Source organism: Meriones unguiculatus, assembly GCF_030254825.1.
Source record: "Meriones unguiculatus strain TT.TT164.6M chromosome 13 unlocalized genomic scaffold, Bangor_MerUng_6.1 Chr13_unordered_Scaffold_33, whole genome shotgun sequence".
In the NCBI taxonomy this organism is placed as follows: domain Eukaryota; kingdom Metazoa; phylum Chordata; class Mammalia; order Rodentia; family Muridae; genus Meriones; species Meriones unguiculatus.
In genome coordinates, this window is record NW_026843645.1 from 6,021,360 (window position 1) to 6,047,855 (window position 26,496).

Sequence of the window (26,496 nt, forward strand, 5' to 3'; positions counted from 1 at the left end):
GGCCTGAAATTATCTTTCATGGTTGTGTATTTGTGAGGTTTAGGTTACAAGGTGACTGTGGCTTCAGTGAATGAGTTTGGTAGTGTTCCTTTTGTTTCTATTTTGTGGAATAGATTGAAGAGAGCTGGAGTTACCTCTTATTTGAAGGTCTGGTAGAATTCTTCACTGAAACCATCTGGCCCTGAGCTTTTTGTGGATTGGAAACTTTTGATGAATGTTTCTATTTCCTTAGTGGATACAGAAATATTTTATTGATTTACCTGGTCTTGATTCAGCCTTGGTAAGTTGAATCAACCAAGAAAATTGTCCATTTCATTTAGATTTTCAAATTGTGTGGCATAAAGACTTTTGAAATAAATCATAACGATTGTTTGGATTTCCTCAGTGTCTTTTGTTTTGTCCCTGTTTTCATTTCTGATTTTGTTAATTTGGATAGTGTCTCTCTGCCTTTTCATTAGTTTGGCTAAGGGTTTGTCTATCTTCTTGATTTTCTCAAAGAACCAGCTCTTGGTTATATTGATTCTTTGAAATGTTTTATTTGTTTCTAATTTACTGATTTCACTCCTGAGTTTGATTATTTCCAGGTTTCTATTCCTTTTTGCTGTGTCTGCTTCTTTTTTTCTAGGGCTTTTAGGTTGATTATTAAGTAAATTAATAATTATTAATCATTAAGTTGATTATATGAGATGTTACAAATTTCTTATTGAAGACACTTCGTGCTATGAACTTTCCTCTTAGTACTGTTTTCATCATGTCCCATATGTTTGGGTATGTTGTGTCTTCATTTTAATTGAATTCTAGAAAGACTTTAATTTCTTTCTTTATTTCTTCCCTTACCCAGCTGTCGTTTAGTAGTGAGTTGTCCAGTTTCCATGTGTGTGTAGGCTTTTTACTATTTCTGTTGTTGTTGAGGTCCAGCTTTAGTCCATGGTAATTAGATAGTATACAAGGGATTATTTCAATCTTTTTGTATCTGTTGAGGCTCACTTTGTGACCAACGATATGGTCTATTTTGGAGAAGGTTCCATGAGGTGCTGAGAAGTAAATTCTTTTGTGTTTGGGTGTAAGGTTCTGTAGATGTCTGTTAGGTCCATTTGATTCATGACCTCTGTTAGAGATATATATATATATATTTTTTAATTTCTGTTTTGTTGACCTGTACTTTGTTAAGAGTAGGGTGTTGAAGCCTCCACTAGTAATGTATGGGGATCTGTGTGTGGTTTAGGTTTTATTAATGTTTCTTTTACAATCGTGGGTACCTTTGTATTTGAGGCATAGATGTTCAGAACTGTGATTACTTCTTGGCAGAATTTTCCTTTGATGAGTATGAAATGACCTTCCTCATGTCTTTTGATTAATTTTGGTTGAAAATATATTTTATTTGATATTAGAATGGCTACTCCTGCTTGTTTCTTAGGTCCGTTTTCTTGGACCCTTCCAGCTCTTTACTCTTATGTAATGTCTACCTTTGTGACTTAGATGTGTTTCTTGTATCCAACAGATTGTTGGGTCCTGTTTACGTATCCATTCTGTTAGTCTGTGTCTTTATTGGAGAGTTAAGTGATTTGATGTTGAGGGAAATTAACCTGCAGTGGCTGTTAGTTCCTTTTATTTTGATATTGGTTGTGATACTGTGCTTGTGTGCTTGGTTACTTTTAGTTTTCCTGTAATGACATTATTTATTCCCTGTCTTTTCCTGAATTTAGTTAGCTTTCCTGGGTTATAGTTTTCTTTCTAGGAGCTTCTGTACCTCTGGATTTGTGGGTAGGTATTGTTTAAATTTGTTTTTGTTATTAAATATCTTGTTTGCTCCATTATAATGACTGAGACTTTTGCTGGGTATAGTAGCCTGGGCGGACATCTGTGTTCTCTTAGGGTCTGCATGATAACTGGTCAGACACTTCTGGCGTTCATAGTCTCTGTTGAGAAGTCAGGTGTGATTCTGATAGGTTTGCCATTATATGTTACTAGGCCTTTTTCCCTTGAAGCTTTTAGTAGTTTTTCTTTGTTCTGTATACTTACTGTTTATTATGTGGTGTGAGGATTTTCTTTTATGGTCTAATTTATTGGGTATTCTGTAGGTCTCTTGTATTCTTACAGGCCTCTATTTTAAGTTGGGGAAATTTTCTTCTATGATTTTGCTGAAAATATTTTCTGGGTCTTGGAGGAGGGAATCTTCTTTTTCCTCTATTCTTATTTTTCTTAGGTTTTGTCTTTTCATGTTGTCTTGGATTTCTTGGATGGTCTCTGTCAAAATTTTTTTAGATTTAACATTTTCTTTGATGGATAGATTGATTTCTTCCATTGTGTCTTTCACACCTGAGATTCTTTCTTCCATCTCTCAGAGTATATTGGATATGTTTACCTCTGTAGTTCCTGTTTTCTTTCCTAACTTCTTTCTCTCCACAATTTCCTCCATTTGTGTTTTCTTTAATTTTTCCAATTCTATCATCATATCTTGAGCCTTTTTTATTGATTTCCTTCACCTTGCTGACTGTATTCTCCTTCAATTCCTTCAGCTGTTTGTTTGAACAATCATCTGTTTCTTTAACTTCTTTCAGTGATTTAAATATTTCCTCTCTAAAGGACACAATTGTTTGGCTGCAACTTCCTGTATTTCTTTTTGGATGTCCATAATCTGTTTGACTTTATCTTCTTCCATTTCTTTGCAGATAGAAATAATATGTTTGACTTTATCTTCCTCTAGATCTTTACGCAGTGTATTTGTTTCCTCTATTTTCCTGTTCATAAGCACAGATGTAAGGTCATCTTCTTGAATTTCATTTACACTGGGGTATCCAGGGCTGCTTGCTCCTGGATAACTGGGTTCTGGAGATGCCACATTGCTCTGTCTTTTGTTGGTTGAGCCTTTACACAGGCCTCTACCCATTTGGCTATCTTAGGTATTGGGTGTTTGTTTCTGTTACTTCCTGGAATCCTGTTGTGGGTCAAATCCCCTTGGCAGGAAGATGATTTTTCCCAAAGGAGACCTCCTCAGCTTTTTGGGTATGGTCACTGAATGGCAGGTGATTTTCAGGAATTGCCACAGCTCACCACAGGCATGCAGACCTGAATAGTAATTGTGGCCTTTGTTAGTAAAGGGGACTATCCTCTCATCCAGAGAAGTCCTGGAGACAGCTGCCCTGCTGCTGGGTTTCTTGCTGTAAATTTAGTAAGCTGCTGCTGTAACCTGGTTGCCTTGTGGTTTAATCAGTTTAGTTAGGGAAAACTGGTTGTCCTTTGGAGCTGTATCTGGGGGTTGATCTTGGGGAACCCAGGCTTCTGTAGGTCTGAGTTTGGAGCTCTGTGCCCCAGTACCCAAGTGGTAATCAGTGGCAGGCGAGCACCACTCTCATGTGTACAGCAGGAAGCTAGAGTCTGGAGCCTGTGGATAACCAGAAATTCTGGGCTAGAAAAGTTTCTGGCCCTGAGGTAGGGCCAGATATTTTCCCCCAACTTTGGGTTTTCTCCCTACAGGAAGACCCAGTCTATACTGTTCGGGGGTGTGTAGAGTGCGTAGGCACTCGCTTGTGAGTTGTTGCTCCAAGCTGGTGACTGGCAGGAACCTGAGAACTTTTCCTGAGAACATTCCTGTGTGTGGTGGTGGTAGTGGTGGTGGGGGTCATCTGAGTGCTCTAAGCTGGGACCTGCTGTTTCCCTCTTTGTGGAATTTTCTTCCAACAGAGAAACCCAGACTCTAGTGCCCTGGGGCACACAGTTCTGTCTGTGACAGAGAGTCAGGTGCACAGAGCTGGCAGCTGGAGCCCCACTCAGGGCTGGCTGCTGTACACCCACAAGTCTACAGGACCTTTTCCAGCGATAGACTGGGTGACCTGAGGTCAGATCCACTTGCTTCCTTCCCTGTGGGGTTTTCTCAAGACTGGGGATCCCAGTCTCTGGTGCCCTGGAGTGCACAGTTCAGCCGGGAAGGTGATCAGGACATGCCTCTTGGGTCTATTTGCTTGAAAACCTTACTCCTGCCTAAACAGCCCAGGACATTTTCCAGGGATTAGCTGGGTGCTCTGAGGTTGAACCCAATTTTTTTTTTCTCATCATTGGGTTTCTTATCACCTGGTAAACACAGTCAATGGTGTTTGGGGGCCAACAGTTCCAACTATTTGTCACTGTGCAGTCTCTGCTACCCTGCTGATTAGTCACAGTATGCAATCAGCTCTGCAATCTGGGATCTGTTTTTAATTTTTACTGAATATGAGTATTTTGATTGCATGCATGAATATGAACCTCTTGTGTGCCTGATTATCACAGTAGTCCAAAGATGCGTTCAGAACTCATGAACTTATAGCAATTGATAGTAGTGGGTCCCAGTTAAACACTGACAATTGAGACCAATTACTTGCAAGAGCAGCAAGAGCTCCTCACTGCTGAGCCATCCCTCCTGCCTTATGTTGCTTACTTATGATCATTATTTACATTACTAATATTTTCATCTTTCTATTTTTAGCTGTTTAAGCATGCATTCCCTTATAGTAAGATCTTATTAAAGTTTCAGTTTGAGCTAGGGCAGTGCAGATTTCTGGAAAATGAATACAACTGGAGTGAATGTATAATTCCTTGTAGAAGCTTCAGTAAAGACCTCTCAGTTCTTTCAATCTTTTGTGTTCGTTTGATTGACTTTTAGGGGAAGCTCTGTCTTACTATATAGGTCTGGCTGTCCTGGAACTCTTTGCATAGATCATGCTGGCATCTAATTCAATAAGATACACCTGCCTCTACCTCCTGAGTGATGGAATTTAAGGCATGACAGAATACAGCCAGCTTGTCCATCATTTTTTGTCATTAGTAACTGTTCATAAATTTCTCTGCTGTGTACTTAGTACTGTCCATCTCTTAATTTCTCTCTGTATGTCTCTGTCTCTCTATTTCTATTTCACTCTCTTCTCTGATTGTCTTTGTCCACATTAATTGGCATGTCTACTCCAAAGCTATATCCTATTCAAAAAGTTCAGATATGACACAGTTAAACCTCATTATTGAGTTTTCTTCTAAAGTGACTTAGTGATAATATTAACACTTACTTTTTAATAGAAAAGTTTTAATCTTTATTTTAAACTATAGACTATACATAATTTAGAAAGGAAAGTGTACAAAACAATGATCAAAGAATAATTGTGTGTTGTATGCCTTTTCTTTTGTTTGGTTAATCAGAAATATGATGTTATCAGCTATGATTATTGTTGCTTGCCACTCACATTATAGTTATCCATCTATTCACTGTAGTCCACTTTCCCTTCCACAAATATATGAGCCCCCCTTTTCATATACTGATATGCCACATCTCTAAGCCCTGGTGAAAACATGATATTCAGTACCATGTAGTCTTTTGACTGATGTCACCCATCTTTTCACTGTTCCCTGATATCCACATCTCATTTGTTGCTAGATAAAATATGATGACTGTGTTTTTTCCTTCCACCTGTCTCATGACAGGGTTCTGACCTACTTGCTCAAGTAACTGAAGATGATTCATAGATCACTCAAGAACCCAACTAATGTCTAATTCATATTCATGCCTTACAAACTAATGAAACTCCTTTAACACAGGTTTCCAAAGCACGCCTTTGGTTTTCCTTATGATCTAACCTTTAGGCTTTTTCTTCTCCCCTCCTTCACCTGATGCACAGAACCCAACTATCTAACACTGGCACTTCTGTGTCAGAAAATAAATGGAAGCAGCACTAGAATTATATGATTCTATTGCCAATGAAGTATAAATTTATATTGTTGCCACTCTTTCTGTTGTACAAATGCATGACATATTTTAGAATTCAGTGACCTTCAATGATGTGCATGTGAAATTCAGCCAAGAAGAGTGGGCTTTGCTGGAACCATCACAGAAACAACTCTACAAAGATGTGATGCTAGAGACCTGTAAAAACCTCACTGCTATAGGTAAGACAGCAAATTTTCTTTCACTTTTAAAATAAGGAGACAAGTCTTACTTTGTTATTGATCCTTTTCTATAATTCCAATTGAGAATGAGGAAGAATGAGGTGAATAAGTCAGGCATAGTTCTAAGGGTCATAGAAGATAGTGATTTAAGTTTTGCTTTAATAATAACATGATATTTCCAGTAATATATATTTTCTTGTACTCTATTTTAGGCTACAATTGGGAAGACCATACCATTGAAGAACATTTTCAAAGCTCTACAAGTAATAAAAGGTAACTTTATGTGCACACTCATACAGATATAAATCTTAAGAAATTTTAATGTGTCCTGAAAGTTTGTTTTTTGTTTCTTTGTTGGCTGCTTTTTATTTTCTGTTTTTGAAATAGTTTTTTTTTTCTGTGTAGCTGTGGCTTAACTTAGACTTGCTTGTTAGTCCAGTGTGCTCTCAAAATCACACAGATCTGCCTGCTTCTGTCTCCACAAATGCTGGGATTAAAGGAATGTACCAGCATAGCTGTGTCCTGGAGGTTTTAAAGAAAAGCAACAGTGCAAAAAGAGCACTGCTTCTAAGTGTACTGATGTTCATTAAAATCTCACAATTCCATGTACCTCAATGTGAGGTATCTGATTTGTGTTTGCAAGGCACTCCCCTAAGATAGAAGAAAATAATATAATGTTGTAACAGAAAATGCCCTTTACATCATATAGACATTACAGCTACTGAGTTGAATTGCCAATCTGTTTAGTCTCATTCTATCTAGTCAGATATTGTAAGAGGTATACCCATTGAATAGGTGATCAGTATGTGTCCAAAACCTTCTGGTAAGCAAACATTTCATAGTACAACTAGTGTTACTCATATTCATGCAGTAACATTGTAAAGTTTAGTGAGAGGAGCAGCTTATGAGAGTCAAGAATATTGTTGTGGAGAAACCTTAATCCATATATGACATGTCTATGACGAACAAAAACAAACTGTGTTAATTCAATGTGGGAATCTTTTATTATTCTTGTAATTTAAATAGGTATATCATATGTCACAATGTTTCTAAGACACATGAGTATAGAGATATTGAAAGAAGCAGTGTACCTGTCTTTCTCCAAGAACAGTTGATTTTGTAGAAATCCCCAATTTGAGCAGATTTGCTGAATGTGATAAATGGTTACTGTTAATTGGTTTTGCATGTAGTAACACTGTAAAGTTTAGTGAAAGGAGCAGCTTATGAGAGTCAAGAATATAATTGTGGAGAAACCTTAATCCCTATATGACATGTCTATGATGAACAACAACAGAAAAAAAAAGTGTTAATTCAATGTGGGAATCTTTTATTATTCTTGTAATTTAAATTGGTATATCATATGTCACAATGTTTATAAGACACATGAGCATAGAAATATTGAAAGAAGCAGTGTACCTGTGCTTCTCCAAGAATAATTAATTTTGTAAGAGTCCCCACTTTGAGTAGATTTTCTGAATGTGATAAAAGGTAACAGTTAATTGGTTTTGCAACTTCACTGAGAATTCATCAGCAAAGTCATACTGCTGAAAATACCTATGAATACTAGGAATTTGGAACTTCTTCTGCTTGTCCTGGCTCACTTTGTAAATGAAGTGTCATTCATACAGTACAAAAATTTGTGAAAAGGACTGCTGTGGTAAAACTCTGAATTCTTACAATACTCTTCATATATATGAGAAAACCTGTTATAAAAAAAATGATGCCATAATAGTGAATCACATAACAAATGATCTTACCATCACAGGGATCTTCAAAAATACCCATAATGAAGGGAAAAAACATGAAAGTAAATAAAGTGATAAAACTTTAAAATTTTATTCTTCTTTGCCATTAGACTGAATTACAAAATTCATATAGATAAATATATTTATTAGTGTAATGCAATGACTGTGGTAAATCTTTCACATGTTCCAATTATCTTTGCAGGCATGAAAGCAGTCATATTGGAGAGAAACCTTCTAAATGCACTCTCTGTGGTAAAGCCTTCCCCTATACCACTGATCTCATATAGCATAAAAGAACACACACAGGAGAGAAGCCTTACAAATGTAATCAATGTCGTAAAGCCTTTGCAAAAAACAGGCATCTCATAAACAATAGAAGAACACATACTGGAGAGAAACCTTATGAATGTAACCAGTGTGGTAAAGCCTTTGCAAAGAAGAATAATCTCCTAAGGCATAAAAGAACACACACTGGAGAGAAACCTTATGAATGTAACCAGTGTGGTAAAGCCTTTGCACAAAACAGTCATCTCATACGGCATAAAAGAACACACACTGGAGAGAAACCTTCTGAATGTAACCAGTGTGGTAAAGCCTTTGCAGAAAACAGTACTTAAGCCATAAAAGAACACACACTGGAGAGAAACCTTATGAATGCAACCAGTGTGGTAAAGCCTTTGCACAAAACAGTAATCTCATACGGCATAAAAGAACACATACTGGAAAGAAACCTTATAAATATACTCAACATGATAAAGCCCTTGCACAACAGAGTAGTCTCTGAAAACATGAAAAAAACACACACTGGAGAGAAGCCTTCTGAGGTTAATTAGTGTGATAAAGCCTTTGCATGTAACAGTAATCTCCTAAGACAACAACACATTCTGCAGGGAAACCATATGAATATAAGTATGTGGCAAAGCCTTTGTACATAACATCTCCTAATACATAAAAGAACACATACTGGAAAGAAGCTGTCTGACTGTTACCAATGTAAAAAAAAAACTTTTGGACTTCAGAATCATCTTCACACTCATGAAAGAAATCCTAATGGATAGAAAGCCTGTGAGTGCTTTTAAACATGGTGAAACCATTCCACATTATAATCTTCATCATCTTGAAAGGATTCATACTGGCAAGAAAACTTATGAATGTGTTAAAATGGTGAGGCCTTGCACAAATCTAGAGTCATCGTCATCATAAAAGTATCCTTACTGGAGAGGGATTCTGTGAGTATAAGCAATGTGGAAAGGTCTTTGTGTTCTTTGGTCCACTGAGATCCAACAGAACTGAAAAACTAGCTCAATTTGAAATGACCTCACTTTTCTGAAGGGGAAAGGGAATAGGGGCAATAGGAATGGAGGGTAGTACAGGGGGGAGAGAAGGGAGGGGGACTACAGTTGGAATTTAAAGTAAATAAACTTATTTTTTAAAAGAATACAATGAATGATGAATATCAATTACATGCAACAGTATTATATAATAAGTTGTTTACGGAAGACTTCTTGATAATCCTGATTCTCAATATTTACTATTTTCAGTTGCCTCACTTTACACAAGAAACTTTTAGTCCAGTGGATGAATGTGTAGGGAATGGTGAACTAACACCAGCCAGGAAGTTCTCTGAGAGTATCACAACAGTGGTAGCCTGTAGAAGTTTCTTTGTGTACACATAACTATTGTTCCAGGGGTTCTATTGAAAAACATCACAACCCACACTGAATTTTGAGATATGAGGGAGGAGGCTTTCTTTTCCATGTATGACTCTGTTTCTGGATTAGATTTAGACATTGACACCACCAATCAAATTTGATAGATGGCCTTTGACACAGATCCCTGATAACTCTCCCCTCCCTTCAAATATAGGATAATTTGGTTCCGTGTCCTTGTTCTTATTCATATAATAGGAATGTGCTGTTTAATGCAAATTGGGCATCCTTGAATTGCCTAGCGTTAAACAATTATCTACACCTATGCTTGGAGCATCCCAGGCACTCCCCAAGGGATATAAGCCTCTGTTATCTGTTTTCTGGAATTAAAGTTGAACTTACTTTCTGAGGTGGTTCCCAGAGTGGCTGACCACTGTTATGCTTGCGGGCTTTCCAAGCTTTATACTACTCATCTTCTTCCCCTCATGCCTTCCTGGGCTGGTGGGAAACAGCCCTACAGGCAGCAAGAGAACCACATTGTTTGAAATGCCTGTGATAAAATGTCTCAGACTTCATAGCATTTCAAATTTCACATGTTTCTGGATGTGAGATGGTCAATCAAACAGTGTCTTGGAGTGGGACTCTTTAAAATGAGTTATACTTAGTGTTTAGTTCACTGTAAGGTTGTAGGCAAGCTTCATAGTATGAAATCTTCTAAAGTGAGTACAGTGGCCTATGGAAAATAAATAAGTGCAGAAATTTTATCTTTGTCTTTAATAGCTTAGTAGTGTTCTGATAACATATTGTTGGATGGCAGAGGAAAGGAACTCCTTTTTGGGTGGACTAGGGAAAGGGGATGGGGGAAGATGGAGGGAGGGTCGGACAAGTAGGAGTTGACAGAGTGACCTTCAATCAGCATATATAATGAATAAATTGTGAAAAATAAAAACAATTAATAAAATAAAAAATAGTAAGAAAAACAAAACAAAAGAGCAAAAATTTGAGTCCAGTTTGGGTAACCACCCTCCTTCAAAGAAAAGAAAGAAGATATATACAAAGAAAAGAAAAACAGAATCTTTGTCTTTGCCACCTTTCTTCCCTGTGGGCTCACTTGGTAATCATTATCCAATGGAGAACATGCTTCTCTCTCTGAAGATTATGTTACCATAGAAGTAGGATTTGAACCTGGAACTAATGCCAGAGTTTCATAGTTAACATCTCAAGTCAAAACTACCTGCCATTTTCTCCCAGCAATCCTTCAGTCTATCCATGTTATCTGGTCCTCCAGGCTAGCACAGCCCATGAAATACCCTGAATTCTCCTTCCCAGGGCCTGAGCTAACCTCACTCCCCTCTCACTCATCCATAGGCAAACTATTTTGGCTACCTGTTCCTGTCAAGAGCCATGCAGGAGCAACAGTAAAACAGCTGTAGAACTCATAGAATGTGGCTCCCTGTGAGCATAGGCATGATGAGTTTGTCTTGGAGAAGCATAATTCCAAGAACTGATTTTCCTGAGGACTTTGTGCTCTCATGTAGCATATCTCTGCTTGTTGCCCTTATGATGCCCATATACCTCATAACATGAGTTGTATGAAAACTCTAAGGAAGCTTCTAGCCCATCACTGGGCAATATCACTGGCATTTAAAATTAACAATGCTTGATCTCCTTTCACATGTTTACTGGAGCATATTAATGAATTAACCAGTGCCCTTGAAAGGAACCATAGATGTAGATTGTTAGCAATGACCATTATACTTAGAAAGAATTTGGAAAAATAGATTGTTTAACAAGGTCAGGGAAGATGTTTTTGCTAATGGCTCTGATGTAAAAAATCTTAGAGAACAATTTAAAGTTAAGAAAAGTACACTATTAATAGTAAAGCCATGGATGTTTTAAGGTTGATGAGCTGAAACAATAGCCCAAGGAAGCATTAGACCTTCAAACTGGGTCTAAAACTGAGACAGCATTTGATTCCCCTATATTTGTTTTTCCCCTTAGCTTCTTGATATGATTTAATAAAAATGATTAATGAGTAGATGCACACCCCTTTAAGATTTAAAGTACAGGTGCCATGGCAGTACCATGCCATTTTTTATTACTGTTGCGCTATAGTACTACTTGAGATCTCGGATGAAGATACCTCCAGAAAATCTTTTACTTTACAGGCATTCTTTTTTTTTTTTTTTTTCCAATGCAGTTTATTCAGGAACATTGAACAATCCTCGGACCCCGGGGAAAGCCAGCCCACAGCTTAAATAGCCTCTGGGTAGCCAACCCCAGCATGCCACGTGGGCAATGCAGATAGGTCCACATACATGGAAGCAAGCCAGATCCTCGGCCTTAGCCAAATGTGGAGTTGTTCGTGACAGAGAGCACTCACCATCGGGAAGGTGGAAGGCGGAAACCAGCTCCATCTTTAAGGCATAGCATTCCGCAGTTCTCTACAGTTCCCCCTTTTTGTTTTAGACGCATCAGGCAAGAGTAGAGGTCTGATCTCTGATATTAGAAATAAATTGGGACTTTGTACAGATGGCCTTCTGGTGTTGGTCTCCTTGGTTTGCCTGTGGTATATATGCAAGATTAGAGTCTCACAACAGTGTGATGCAGCCATGATCATTCAGGCCTTTACAGCCATTGAAGCAAGACATTCTCCCCAAGCATGGTTGGATACCATAAAAAGCTAAAATGATACGCTCAGGATGCGAGGCTAAGCACTGCACTCAGGGTCAGCTGCTTTGGACCCAGAGAAGAGCATGTCTGATTGCATGCGGGTTGATGCCCCAGGTCCCGCCTCTGAGAAAAAGGTATCGGACGGGTCCGATGCTCTTTGGGTGGATGACACCTAAATGAACATCTGTACAGGCATTCTTTTAAAATCAATTCTGTTTTGTTTTGTTTTGTTTTGTTTTGTTTTTCTATATGAAATTGAGAATTGTTCTTTCAAGGTCTGTAATGAGTTGTGCTGGTATTTTGATTGGAATTGCATTGAGTCTTTAGATTTCTTTTGGTAGAGTGGCCATTTTTACTATGTTAATCCTCCAATTCTGTAGTATGGACAATCTTCTGATATCTTCTTTGAAGTTCTTTTTTTTTCATACAAGTTGTTCACTTGCTTGATTAGAGTCACACCAAGGTACTTTATGTTATTTGTGGCTTTTGTGAAAGGGTTTTGTTTCCCTAATTTCTTTCTGAGCCCATTTGTCTTTTGTATACAGGAGGACTTCAGTTTTTTTTTAAATTTAATTTTGTATCAAGCCATTTTGCTGAAGATGTTTATCAGCTGTAGAAGTTCCCTTGAAGTTTTAGGGATATTCATATATATACTATCACATCATCTGCAACACAAGCTGGACTTCTGTGGAGAAAAGTGAACCCTCCTCTATTGCTGGTGGGAATATAAACTTGTACAACCACTTTGGAAATCAATCTGGTGCTTTCTCAGAAAATTATGAATAGTGGTACAGAATATTCAGTTATACCAACTGTGGGCATATATTCAGAAGATTATCAACCATACAACAAGGACATTTTCTCAACTCTACTCATAACAGCTTTATTGAAAATATCCAGAATCTGGAAACAACTTAGAGGCCCCCAAACCGAGGAATGGAAACAGAAATAGTGGCACATTTATACAATGCAATACTATTCAGCAATTAAAAACAAGGAAATCAACAGGTAAATGGATGCAACTAGAAAAGATCACTCTGAGTGAGGTATCCAGAAGCAGAAAGATGCTCATGGTATATACTCACTTATATGTGGATATTAGTCATACACTATAGGATTAAAATACTAAAATCTATAGTCCTAAAGGATCTAAACAACAGGAAGTACCCTAAGGAAGATGCTTAATCCTCATTCAGAAGGGCAAATGGGATAGACATCGGTAATGGGGGAAAATAGGGAACAGGGAAGGAAACTAACACAGAGGGCCTCTGAAAGAATCTACATAGCAGGGTATTGAAGCAGATGGTTAGACTCATAGCCAAATTTTGTGCAGAAAGCATGGATTAATATGGAAGATTCAGGAGCTAAAAAGGCCTGTATGGGAGAGGTCCTCCACAAGGAGGCCAATTGAGCCAAAAAATTATGGGCCCAGGGGGTCTTGTTCCAACCAAGGACCATGCATGAAGAACACCTAGAACTCCTGCTCAGATGTAGCTCATAAGTATCTCAGTTTCCATGTGAGTTTCCTATTAATGGAAACAGGGGCTGTCTCTGACATGAATTCAGTGGAAGGCTCCTTGATCACCTACTACTGGAAGGTGCAGCCTTGCCAGGACTGCAAGGAGGAAGAAGGTGCAGTCATTCTTTGTAAGACTTGATAAGATAGGCTAGCATAATATAGTAGGGAAGTAGGACTTCCCCTATTAGTGGACTAGGAAAGACGGCATAGGTGTAGAAGAGGGAGGTAGGTTGTAACTGGTTGAAGATGAGGGAGGGGCTTACAGCCAGAAAACAGAGTAAATTGTAATAATCATTAAAAAAGAAAAAAATATTTTTTTTTCCTGAGATGGCTGGACTCAGGCAACTGTCTCTTAAAAATAACTAGAAAGAATTATATTTTATCTCTACACATTTTCCTTTTTCCTATAATACTATATGTAATAAATATCCTTGATAAAATTCAGTGGTTTGTTATATATTCCTAGTATTATAATATTATAAAATATTTTAAAAATCAAATTTTGATATTTTAAGTCTGTAAAAATAGTTTATGAAAAAGTGGCTTGAATTTTCAAAAGAGCAAAGGATGATTACTCAAAACTCAGGAGGGTGAAAATGGAAGGAAAATTGATGGAAGAATAAATAATATATAAATAGATTAATATCTCTTACACAGTAATTATAACATTTGGTCATTGAGATTTAAAAAATATACACAGAATATTTCTCAAGTAAACAATGTAAGCTATTATTAGCTCTTATGCATGCATGCTGAAGTATTTCTTTATATTATTCCTCTTGTCACTGAATGTGTTCTTTGACAAGTCATGCCACTACACCCTGATGATCAGGCTCTAATACTGACTATTCAGTTCTTATTTCAGAGGACTGACTGCTTTTGGCCCAATTAGGACTGATGTCAAACAATGTTTGATTTCTGTGTCTAGCTCAGGTCATAACTTTTGATGATACATTTTGAGTTAATCCACAATTTCAAAATAAAATAATTGCCCTTCTTGAAATGTTAAATGTTCTCTCTCACTCTCTCACATACACATACACACATGCACACACATGCATGATACATGTAATAGCAGTTATTGCCACCCCAAGACTTGAAATTGAAAAAGCCAAAAGAGGGATATATGAGAGATTTTGTAGGAAGGGCAGAAAAAATGAGAAATAATGTGATTATATTAAAAATTCTCAAAAAACAAATGTGCATGTTTTCCATGAATAAAAAATTGAATAATATTATATTTTGCACTCATGTGATTCAGGACAATCAAGTCCATTCTATCTTAGCACATGGTAAGCTTTGCTTCAGTAAACATGAGTGTAGATGTGTGCTGGACCTGCCCAAGTCATCTGTTGTTTTCATATGGATAATGGTGGAACTCCTCATTCAGTGCGTACAGTACATACTCTCTTTTAAATTGACTCAAGAATTTTAGTATTTGTTTGTGTGAACATTATAAAATAAAGTTCCACTAAACTTCTTTTTTGGCCCACTTTCTTCTACTGTCTCCTTCCATCCTTTTACACAGAGATGCTGTCCAACCTGGATGATAAAGAGTGTTCAGTAAATGCAGCAGAAGAATGGACATTGTTGTCTAGTCCATTCTGTTAGTTCCTGTCTTTCTATTGGAGAAGTGAACATCCAAGTTGAGAGATTTCAATGAGCAATGTTTATTATTTCCTTTTATTTTGTAGTTATAGTGTGGGGTTTTTGCCTTCTGCTTTGATGCTTGGGATTATTCATTATTTGTGTTGTCTTGGGTGTGGTTAACACTTTAGATTGGAGTATTTCATTGATTGGCTTCTGTAGTGAAGTTTTACAGAGATACTGCTCATATTTGGTTTTATTATGCAGTATGTCTTTATTCCTCATTTATTATTGAAAGTTTACTGGATATAGGAATAAGGGTCCCTCAAAGATTATATATAATCTGACTCAGCCATTCTAGGTTTAGAATCTCTCTTGAGAGATCAGGAGTTATTCTAAAGAGCCTGACTTAAATGCAATTTACTATTTTCAACTTTTACTCTCCCTTCTTTGTTTAATATACTTTTCTTTACATTTAATGTTTTGATTTTATGTGCTGAGCACAATTTCTTTTCAGTACACTTTAATTGTTGTTCTATATACGTTTTGTACTTTCATAGGCTACCCCTTCTTCATCAGGTTAAGGATACATCCTTCTATTATTTTGCTGAAAATATTTTCTAGGATTTTGATGTGAGTTTTTTCTTCTTTTTCTATTTCTATTATTCATAAATTACTTTTTTGCACTTTTTAAATTTTCTGGATCTTTTGTGCATGGCTATTTAACATTTCTTTGGACACAATTGTTGTTGTTGTTGTTCTTCTTCTTCATCTTCTCATCCTTCTACTCCTCCTGCTTCTCTTCTTTCTCTAACTCCTCCTTCTTTTTCTTTCTTTTCATCCTCCCTTTCTCCTTTTTTTTTTTTTAAAAAAATAGTCACTTTACTCATATATTCATCCGGATTAAAGTTTTCCCTTCCTCTAATCTTGACAACTCTTTCCCATCTCCTATTCTATCCTGTCTAAATTCACCCTCATATTAAAAAAGGAGGGGTATAAGGTATAATAAGAAAATAAAATAGCAAAAAAACAAAAGCCAACACATCTGAGTAGGAAAAAAAAAAAGAAAAAGAGCCCAAGTTGGGAAATGATGCAGACTTGTTCATATATGCAGGCATCTCATAAAATATTAAACTTGAAACAATAGAAGGTGGGCTAAAAAGATAGAATTGAAGGGGATTGGGAAAGAAAGGAAGAGGGCAATGAAAAGGTAACATGAGGAAAGACAGGTAAAATTAAGGGTCATTTGTTTGGTATAGTGGAAACCTAATGCAATAGAAACTTTCTAAAATATATATATAAGAAGCCAATATAAATGAAATCACCACACAAGACTTGAATACACACAGAGGACATGTAGCTTTAAAAACAGAAAAAAAAATCTTCAGCAAATTAAAATGAGAACTATGATAAAAATTTTTTTTAAATGCATGCCATAATTCTAGGACATGATAATCCAAACTTGCCAGTGAGGGAAATTTTTAGCCATCTACCTATTGGAATGTACTCTTAAAAATACAATTAAGAGTAGCCCCTTGGATAAAATGAGTGTCCCTTGGAGAAAACTACATTTTCATTTGCAAGCACTTATCAATTAGAGATAGGGCTAGGGACAGAACACTAAAGGCCTAGTGCATGCTGCCTCAGTCTCTCACAGTTTATCTATTCTATAGTCCTCTTAATTTATAGTGCTTTGTTCTTCGATATCCTCTTTCCTTTCTGGCTCTTACACTCTTCTGGCTGAATTACTGACGAGCCTGGAGGACATATTCTGAGGCCTCTCACTGACTGTCTATTTTCTCTATGGGTCTCTGAATTTGTCTCCATCAGATGCAGGATGACATTTTTTGATGGCTGAACAAGATACTGGTCTATGAGTATAGCAGAATGGTGTCAATGGTCATTTTATTACTTTTAGTAGAATGTAGTATTTGCTTTTTTCCTAGAACCTTGGGGTATGTAATTTATTTTTCTTGATCAATAATCCGGTGTCAGGTGTGGATTGCATTATATGAAGTGGGCCTTAAGTCAAACTATAGATTGGTATTTACTCCTACAACTCACACTAATATGTCTTACAGGTAGAACATTGTTAAAGTTCAAAAGTTTGGTAGCTGGGTTAGTGTTTATATTTCTCCTCTTGTAGTTGCAGAGTACTTCCCATATCAAAGTTGCTAGAATGTAAGTGTGAAGGTTCTATGTAGGCACAAGCTCTATCTATGTTCCATGTAGGTGTAAGTGTTGTCTCCAGCAATACTGCATTTCAGTCAATTTATGGAGAGCAGCCTATAGTCTTGGCAAAAGCCTGTATTGTTTTGGCATTACAATCACACTACTTTGGCCAATACCTCAGTTAAATATAAACTATTACCAGTACTGGATGCTTAATTTAGTGCCAAGAGATATCCAGTTGGGACTTTCTCCTTGTGTGGTGATTTCATTTATATTGGCTTCAAAGTTTCTATTGCATTAGGTTTCCACTGTACCAAATAAATGACCCTTAATTTTACCCGTCTTTTTTCATGTTAACTTTTCATTGCCCTCTGCCTTTCTCAATCCCCTTCAATTCTATCTTTTTAGCCCACCTTCCATTTGTACCAAGTATTTTATTTCTCATTCCTATGGAGAAATCTCAGGCTTCCCTAACCTCCAGTTCTTAATCTGTATGTATCCCCTGCAGTATTATGTTCAGTTGCTTGCATATCATATATCTTGCAACTAATATATATGTAAAACAAATACATACCCTATTTCTCTTTTGGGGTCTAGGCTCTCTTACTCTCAGTTACCTGCAAATGTGCATTTACCTTCAGGTTTCATGATTTGATTATTTAAATGTCTGAGTAATATCTGATTATGTAAATACACTAGTACTATAACAAAAATAGAAATACACACTGGAAAAACATAAAATCTTTACCAATGATGCTGACCAAACTAGATGCCTATATATAGAAACATGAAAATAGATGCTTATTTTCACTCAAAAGTCACCTCCAAATGGATTAAAACCGCACCAAAGTTTATATACAGTTAAAGTCTTGAAGTCAGCACAGCTATTTGACAAAGATCCAGCACAGCTGAGCTGCATGTTACAATAGCCTTCATGCTATCTTTCAGGCTTGGTCCTGATCTCCACTTGCTACATGCTTAGAGGGTTTTCAATACATGTACAACCTGGGGACATTGGAGCAACGGGAATTTTTTTTCATGAATCATTTATGCCTTCACTCTGTGATACTGCTTCTAAGCTACCCCAGAAAAATCCTGAGCATACTGCTACTCTCATTTTAGGGGGAATATCAATTATTTGGCCCTACATGAATGTCTTCCTCATGGAAGTTGTAACTCACATAAAAATGGCAGATAACTCCTTATGAGACTTCAGCTCCAAGATAGTCTTGCAAAATCTACCCTTGTGTTTCCTCAAGAAGAAAATAATCAGAACAACATACTCTTAAAAAGGGAAACAAAGTTTCTAGAGCTAGGAGAGTTGATAGTATTTGATATTAAAAATACCTTGTACTTCTGTATCCTCAGATGATTACTTGGCATATAAGATTAGGAGTTACATATGGTATGTTCTCAATGATTAGATAAAGATGTAAATGAATGGCTGGAGACATCTTCACATTACACTGGGGTCTATAATGTTGGACAAAGAATGTTTCATAAAAAATGATTTTTACAGTGAGGTATTAGGGCCTCCTTTTCCTAGAAATATCAGCTTTCACGGTATCACTGTGGTGTTGTATGACCAAAATAATGAAAGAATACTTAAATTTAGCAATAAGTAAATTCTATAAAGATATGAGGTATAGACAGTACATTATGCCCAGAATTTAATAATAACTGTTGTTGCTTTGGCCTAAATTGTTTTTCTTGAGGCTGTCCATTAAAATATGATAATATAATTCTTGGGACAAAGCAATATGCCCACACTGGCTTGAATATTTTCTATCTATTGCTATTGAATCTGAGAATTCTTCCAACCTGAGAATGGGCTTTCAGGCTGTGGCAAATATGCCTCCAGATTCTCAAAAATGTCAGGTTATGGGATTGATGAAGAAAAATGATAGTAAAAGATAAGGTTTATCAATGATGACTAAATTTATGACCAAGAGACAGTTAAAACACGTGTCTGGGAACAAAAAAGATATCATCTATGTTTTAGAACAATGTGAATCTATCTGTTATTATTAAGTTCTGTCTAAATAAAGAAGCACTCTGACTGCCAGTCAATCAAGACTCTAAGTTTCTTTGGACAACCATGTCTGACTCATTTCTGCCCTGCCTTATCCTTCCCTTCTCTCTGGATACTATCAACTTCTGGGGCTGGTCCCCAGTCTTTTGCCACACTATTTCTTTTCTTTCACACTATGGTGAATACTCACAACTGAAGATCTAGAGCTATATGGTTCAGAGTAGATAGGAAATGTGAAATCTATTTTCTGGATTTGAGTTACCTAAATCAACATCGTCATTTATATTTCTATCTACTTATGTGCCTACCATTTCACTTATCTATATCAGTTGAAGGATATATAGGTGTTCCCATTCTGTACCTATTGTGAACAGAATAGCAATGAGTATGGTTGAGAAATTTTTTTGAAGGAGTATGTTGAGTCCATTGTGCATATGTCAAGGAAAGTTAAAAGTGGTTCATATGGTAGATTTATTTTCATCATTTTGAGAATTCTGAACACTGATTTCTGCTATGGGTGTACAATTTTGCAAACTCCCTTTGCCAGAGATCCAGGTTTTTGCCTGTCCAACAGAAGATGTCAACTGTCAACCTAATTACTGTTTCCTCCAGAAAAACAGAATACTAAGGGAAAATATATAGTACTTGTATTATTTATCACAATTACTATTATGTAATTAAAATTTGAATACTTATATTGTCCATAAATTAAAAAGTAACATGTATAACTTACTAAAATGTGTTTTCAGAAGTAGTTTCTATTTTGAAATAGAGTGTATCTATATAACAATGCTTAAATGAAGGGCTCTTTTAATTATGGTTAGATATACACTTTATATAAACTTACTAAAAGTAGGGATAAATAATTTCATTTGAAGACACTAAGGTATTTTATTGTAGTCTGGTTATTGGACTTAATGATGGGTAAGTTATGGTGCTTGAGAAAGATCCCCAAAACTATAGCTGTGCTGACAGATAAGCACAGAGCCATGCAGGCCAGGACCAAGCCCAGAGGATCTTCAAAGGACAGGAAAGTCACTGCCATGGGCAGGCACTTGTTTCTCTCAGGTTAAGGTACTCTTGAATTCAGCAAGGGATACATTCCTGCTGATCTGTGGGGAGAAAGTAAATCAACATCTCAACTCCTACAAGTCACTCCATGTTCATTCCATGAAGAAAGATTTCCAATGATATTGTATGCATCCTGTCACATTCTTTTTTACTATAGTGCCAAGAAGGACACTAAACATACATTATTTGTCATTTGAGGTAATGGTTGCCTAAGGTTTTTTTTTTTTTTCTAGCTAGATCTATGATTAAAGATGTGAGTATTTTTGTATGTTTCTCAGTAAATTGTGTCTTATTTATGCTTCATTCTGTCACCCATGTTTATCATTAATTTTTACAATTTATTCACTTTCTATCCAAATTGTAGCCCCCTCTCTCATCTACTCTATGTCCCACTATCCCTCCCTCCTCCTCCCCTATCCTTCTCCTGTATTCCTCTGATAAGGAAGGTCCTATCAGACCCTAGCTTATCAAGTTCCATTAAGACTCCCTATTCATCTGTAGGCTGTCTAGGTGGTCCCACCAGGGAGAAGTGATCAAGAAGCAGGCAACCGATTTCAGAGACTGTCTCTTCTCCCCTTACTAGGAATCCCATATGGAGACTGAGCTGTCCATGGGCTACATCTGAGCAGGGGATGTAAGTCCTCTCATACTCTTTGGTTGATGCATCAGTCTCTGCACGGCCCCAGGACCCAGATATTTTTGGCTTTGTTGGTCTAATTGAATGACTCCTGTCCCCTTTAGGTCCTTCTATCTCCCACTTCTTCAATAAGACTTTTTGTGCTCTATACAAAAGTTTGTTGTGGGTCTCTCCATCTGCTTCAATCACCTGTTAAGTGGAGTCACTTAGTGCTCATCCTTGGCAGGCTCCTATCCTGTTCTCTCTCTTCTATGTGCTCTGGCATCTATCCTGTTTTCTTTCCTGAATGAGAATTAAGCATCTTCCCTATGTTTCTCCCTGTACTTTAGCTTTTTAAAGTCTGTAGATTTTAGTATGTCCAATCTATATTGTATGGGTAATGTCCACTTATAAGTGAATATATACCAAACATGTATTTCTGCTTCTGGGATACATCACTCAGGGTGATCTTTTTTAGTTCCATCCATTTGCCTGCAAATTTCATGATTTTCTTGTTTTTAATACCTCAGTATTATTTCCTTGTGTAAATGTACCACAATTTCTGTATCCATTCCCCCATTGAGGGACATCTAGTTTGAGTCCAGTTTCTGGCTATTATGAATAAAGCTGTTACAGTCATAGTTGAGCAAATACCCTTGCTGTATGGTTGAGCATCTTTCTGATATATGCCTAGAAGTTTTTTAGCTGAGTCTTGGAGTAGCAGTATTCCCAGTTTTCTGAGAAAGCACAAGACTGATTTTCGAAGCAACTGTACAAGTTTAGATTTTCACCAGCAATGGAGGAAGGCTCTCCTTTCTGCACAGCTTCCCCAGCATGTGTTTTCCCTTGAGTTTTTGATCTTAGCCATTCTGATGGGTGTGAGGTGGAATCTCAGAGCCATTTTGATTTTCATTTCTCAAATTTTTAAGGACGTTGAGCATTTTTAAGTGTTTCTACACCATTCAATATTCCTCTGTTGAGAATTTCTCTTTATCTCTGTACCCAATTTTTAATTGGATTATTTGATTTGTTGGGTTCTTTATATATTCTGGATATTAGCCTTCTGTCAGATGCAGAGTTGGTGAAGATCCTTTCACAGTCTGTAAGCCATCATTTTGTTCTGCTGACAATGTCCTTTGGTTTAGAGAAGATTTTCAGTTTCATGAGGTCCCATTTATTGATTGTTGATCTTAGAGCCTGTGCTGCTGGTGTTCTGTTCAGGAAGTTGTCTCCTGTTCCAATGTGTTCAAGGCTCTTCCTCAATTTTTTAAATAACAGATTAAGAGTGTTAGTTTTATGTAGAGTTATTTGGTCCACAAAGACTTTGCTTTTGTGCAGGGTGATGAGTATTGATCTATTTCTATCTTTCTATATGTGGACATCCAGTTAGACAAGCACCATTGGTTGAAGATGTTCTTTTTTCCATTGAATGGTTTTGGCTTCTTTGTCAAAAATCGGTTGTTGTAGGTATGTGGGCTTATTTCTGGGTGTTTGATTCAATTCCACTGATCCACCAGTATGTTTCTATGAAAGTACCACATCGTTTTTACTGTTTCTCTGTAGCACAGCTTGAGATCCAGGATGGAGATACCTCCAGAAGTTTTTTATTGTACTGGATTCTTTTAACTATTCTGGCTTTTTTGTGTTTTATGTGATGTTGACAATTGTTCTTTCAAGGTCTGTAAAGAACTGTGTTGGTATTTTGATGGGAATTGCATTGAATCTCTACATTTCTTTTGATAGGATGGCCATTTTGCTGTTATTCCTACTGATCCATGACTATGGGGGATCATTCCATTTTATGATATCTTCTTCAATTTCTTTCTTCAAAGACTTGAAGTTTTTTTATACAGATTTCTCACTTGCTTGGTTAGAGTCACACCAGTGCACTTTATGTTATTTGTGGCTATTGCAAGGTTGTTGTTGTTTTTTTCCTAATTTCTTTCTCAGCCCTCTTGTCTTTTATATACAAGAGGGTTTCAGATATTTTTTAGTAACTTTAAAATGTATCCAGCCACTTTGCTGAAGTGTTTATCAGCTGTAGTAATTATATGGTAGAATTTTTAGGGTCACTCATGTGTACTTATCATATCATCTGTGAATAGTGATACTTTGACTTCTTCCTTTCTGCTTTGTATCCCCTTCATTTCCTTTAGTTGTTTTACTCCTCTAGCTAGAACTTCCAGTACTATGTTGAAGAGAAAGGGGAGAGTGAGCAAACTTGACTTGTCTCTGATTTCAGTGGGACTGAATTAAATTGCTTTCCATTTAGTTTGATGTTTGCTATAGGCTTGTTGTATATTATCTTTACTGTGTTTAGGTATGTGTCTTTTATCTCTGATATTTCCAAGACTTTAACCATCAAGTCTTGGTTATGGTTATAAAGTCATAAATCCAACTGAGCTTGGATATATGAAATTGTTTCAGCATCTATTGAGATGATCATGTGTTTTTTTTTTTCTTTTTCAATTTGTTTATAGATTTCTTTATATTGTACCTCCCCTGCATGCCTAGGATTGAAGCCTACTTTGTCATGGTAGATGAGATCTTTGATGTTTTCTTGGATTCATTCTGCGAGTATTTTATTGAGTGTTTTTGTTTCAATATTCATAAGAGAGAATGGTCTGAAATTATCTTTCTTGGTGTATCCCTGTCATTAATTAGCTTTTGTGAGGTTTAGGTATCAAGGTGAATGTGGCTTCATCAAATGAGTTTGGTAATGCTCCTTCTTTTTCTGTTTTGTGAAATTATTTGAAGAGTATTGGCGTTACCTCTTCTTTGAAGGTCTGGTAGAATCCTTTGCTGAATCCATGAGGCTCTGGGCTTTTGTTGGCAAGGAGATTTTTGATGACTACTTCTATTTCATTAAGGCATATAGGTCTATTAATTTAGTTAGCTGATCCATATTTAACTTTGATTAGTGGAATCTAACAAGAAAATATTTCATTTCATTTAGATTTTCAAATTTTGTGGCATATAGACTTTTAAGGTAAAACCTAATGATTTTTTTAATTTCCTCAGTGTCTGTAATTATACCCCCTTTTATTTTCTGATTTTGCTGATTTGTATAGTGTCTCCCTGTGTTTTAGTTATTTAGGCTAAAGGTTTGTCTATCTTTGTCATTTTTTCCAAGAACCTGCTCTTGCTTTTGTTTATTCTTTGAATTGTTTTCTTTGTTTCTTATTTATTGATTTCTGCCCTAAGTTTGATTATTTATACTCCTCTTGTGTATGTCTGCTTCCTTTTGACTAGGTCTTTCACATGTGTTGTTATGTTGATTTGAGATGCTTCAGACTTTTTTATGAAGACACTTAATTCTATGAACTTTCCTCTTAGAATTACTTTCATTATGTCTCATTAGTTTAGGGAAGTTGTGCCTTCATTTTTGTTAAATTCTAGAAAGTCTAATTAGTTTATTTCTTCCATAATCCAGCTGTCATTCAGTAGAATTCAGTTTCCTTGCATATACAGGCTGTTTACGCTTTTTTGTTACTATTGAGGTCTAGTTTTAGACCATGTTGTTCTAATATGATACAAGAGATTATATTGGTATAATATTCTTTTTTGGAATGTATACAATTTGCCCCTGTTCATTCAAATGGTGATTTCTCTCCTCTGTTGTCTGGTTTCAATCCAGATACTGCATTGTGATACTTTTTATAGGCATCACCTGTCTCAAGTTTGCATAAACATGCCACCATTTGTTCTCTATATTGTCAATTAAAACAACCAGCCCCAATACTGAGCAATGGAGAGGACAGGGTGAGACATCCTAGTCCAGAGTGGGAGGAAGAGGAAGGAGGCAGGAAAGGAGAAGAGGAGAATCTGCAGGAGAGGTCTTGTCCCCACATGCAGAAATGAACTCGAACTACGATATCACTAAAAGCAAGTATGTTGGGTGAATCTGAATGGTAGGAAACTCCGTGGGCTTAGAGGTTTAGGATGGAGTAACTGTTGGCCAGCATTGTGCTCTAAGTTAATTAAATAAATTCTAGTCTCTGTGTGGTGATTTGGTTATACAGCTGTTTAGGAATAACCAATACTTAACTAAAAGATTTATCAATAGTAAATATTTATAACCTACAACAAATGGCACACAACTAAGCTAAGTATCTACACCCTTTAAATCCAACTTTAATATAATTTAGTGGGGGAGAGGAATAAGCTCCCAGCGATACAACCCAAACTTTAAACCTAAAAACTCCCAAATAAATTACTGGCTCTTTAAAACAGACTCTTAGACGAGCCTCAGAGCAAAAGACAGCCTACTTTGGGCAGAACTGAGACTGTACAAAACTGGCTGCCATTACATTCTAACAGGATGAGAGAAACATTAAAACAGACTTCTCAGAGCTTGGCTGATAATCTCTTCTATGATTTTAAGACAGAAATAAAGAAAGTTTAGAAATTATGACTATGGTTACATTCATATTCTTCTATTTAACTTTAATAATTGATTTAGCCTTTTATGTGTTCTCAAAGGCAAAGGCTTTAGAAAAGATACTGGAACAACACAAAAAACAAGTAGAACAATATAAAGGAAAAAATGAAGGTTGAAAACAGGACATAAAACAAGAGACATAAAAACTTACAGAACATAAGAAATAACAGGAAAATAGGTCGGAGGTTTTAGAAAAGATAATGGAAAACACAAACAACTAGAACACTATAAAGAAAAAAATTAAAAGTTAGAAGAGAGGCATAGAACAAAAGATTGAAGAGATTATTGAACAAAACAAACAACAGAGAGATAGTTGTGAAATATGGGTACAGACCTTAAAAAATAGTTCAGAATACTAAGTAAAGAAAATACTCAGGCAGAGGCAAAAGATAATAGTAAAAAAAGTCAAACAAAGGTGGTTAGAAAACAAACATTAGCTTATCCAGTCAGTGTACAACAGAGACCAGCAGAAGATGATCACCCACAGGATTACCATGAGGCTGAATGGCATCCTGTGGAAGTGCTAGACCTGAGAAAATTTAAAGAAAGTGTCACCAATTTTGGAATGCATTCAGCATTTGTAAAACAAATGCTGACTTCCTGGCCAATCAGTAGAGTAATCCCAAAGGACTGGGAGGATATGGCAAAGGCAATAAAAGAACCTGAGCCATATTTACAATTGCTATCATGGTGAAGAGAAAAGCCTAGAGAGATAACATACAAAAATAGAGCCAGGGCTCTGTTTAAGGAACAACTGCTTGGTGATGGCCAATAGGCTGACACAGAGATACAAGCTGTATATAATGAAGAAACCTTAGCATTATGTCACTTAGCAGCCTTAAATACCTGGGACAAGGTTGAGGAATCAGGAAAAAGGCTTGAGCCATTCTCTCAGGTCATACAAGCTCCAAGTGAAATATTCATTAACGTTTTACAAAGATTGACCTCAGCTGGGGATACAAGTATATCAGATCCACTAGCTAGAAAAGCACTAATAGAATCTTTAGCTTTTGAAAATGCAAAAGATTTTTGAATGCAAAGAGGTAATACAGCCATTAAAAGCAAGGTGTGCACAAATAGA

At 36.5% G+C, this 26,496-nt stretch overlaps 1 long non-coding RNA gene across 1 annotated transcript; it reads left to right on the top strand.

Annotated features, from left to right (window-relative positions):
• Positions 1-5,805: 5,805 nt before the first annotated feature.
• On the top strand, positions 5,806-7,962 carry LOC132650780 (uncharacterized). The gene is made up of 3 exons (XR_009588896.1): positions 5,806-5,910; positions 6,123-6,183; positions 7,858-7,962. It is a non-coding gene; the product is annotated as an uncharacterized LOC132650780 (long non-coding RNA).
• The last annotated feature ends 18,534 nt before the right edge of the window (positions 7,963-26,496 follow it).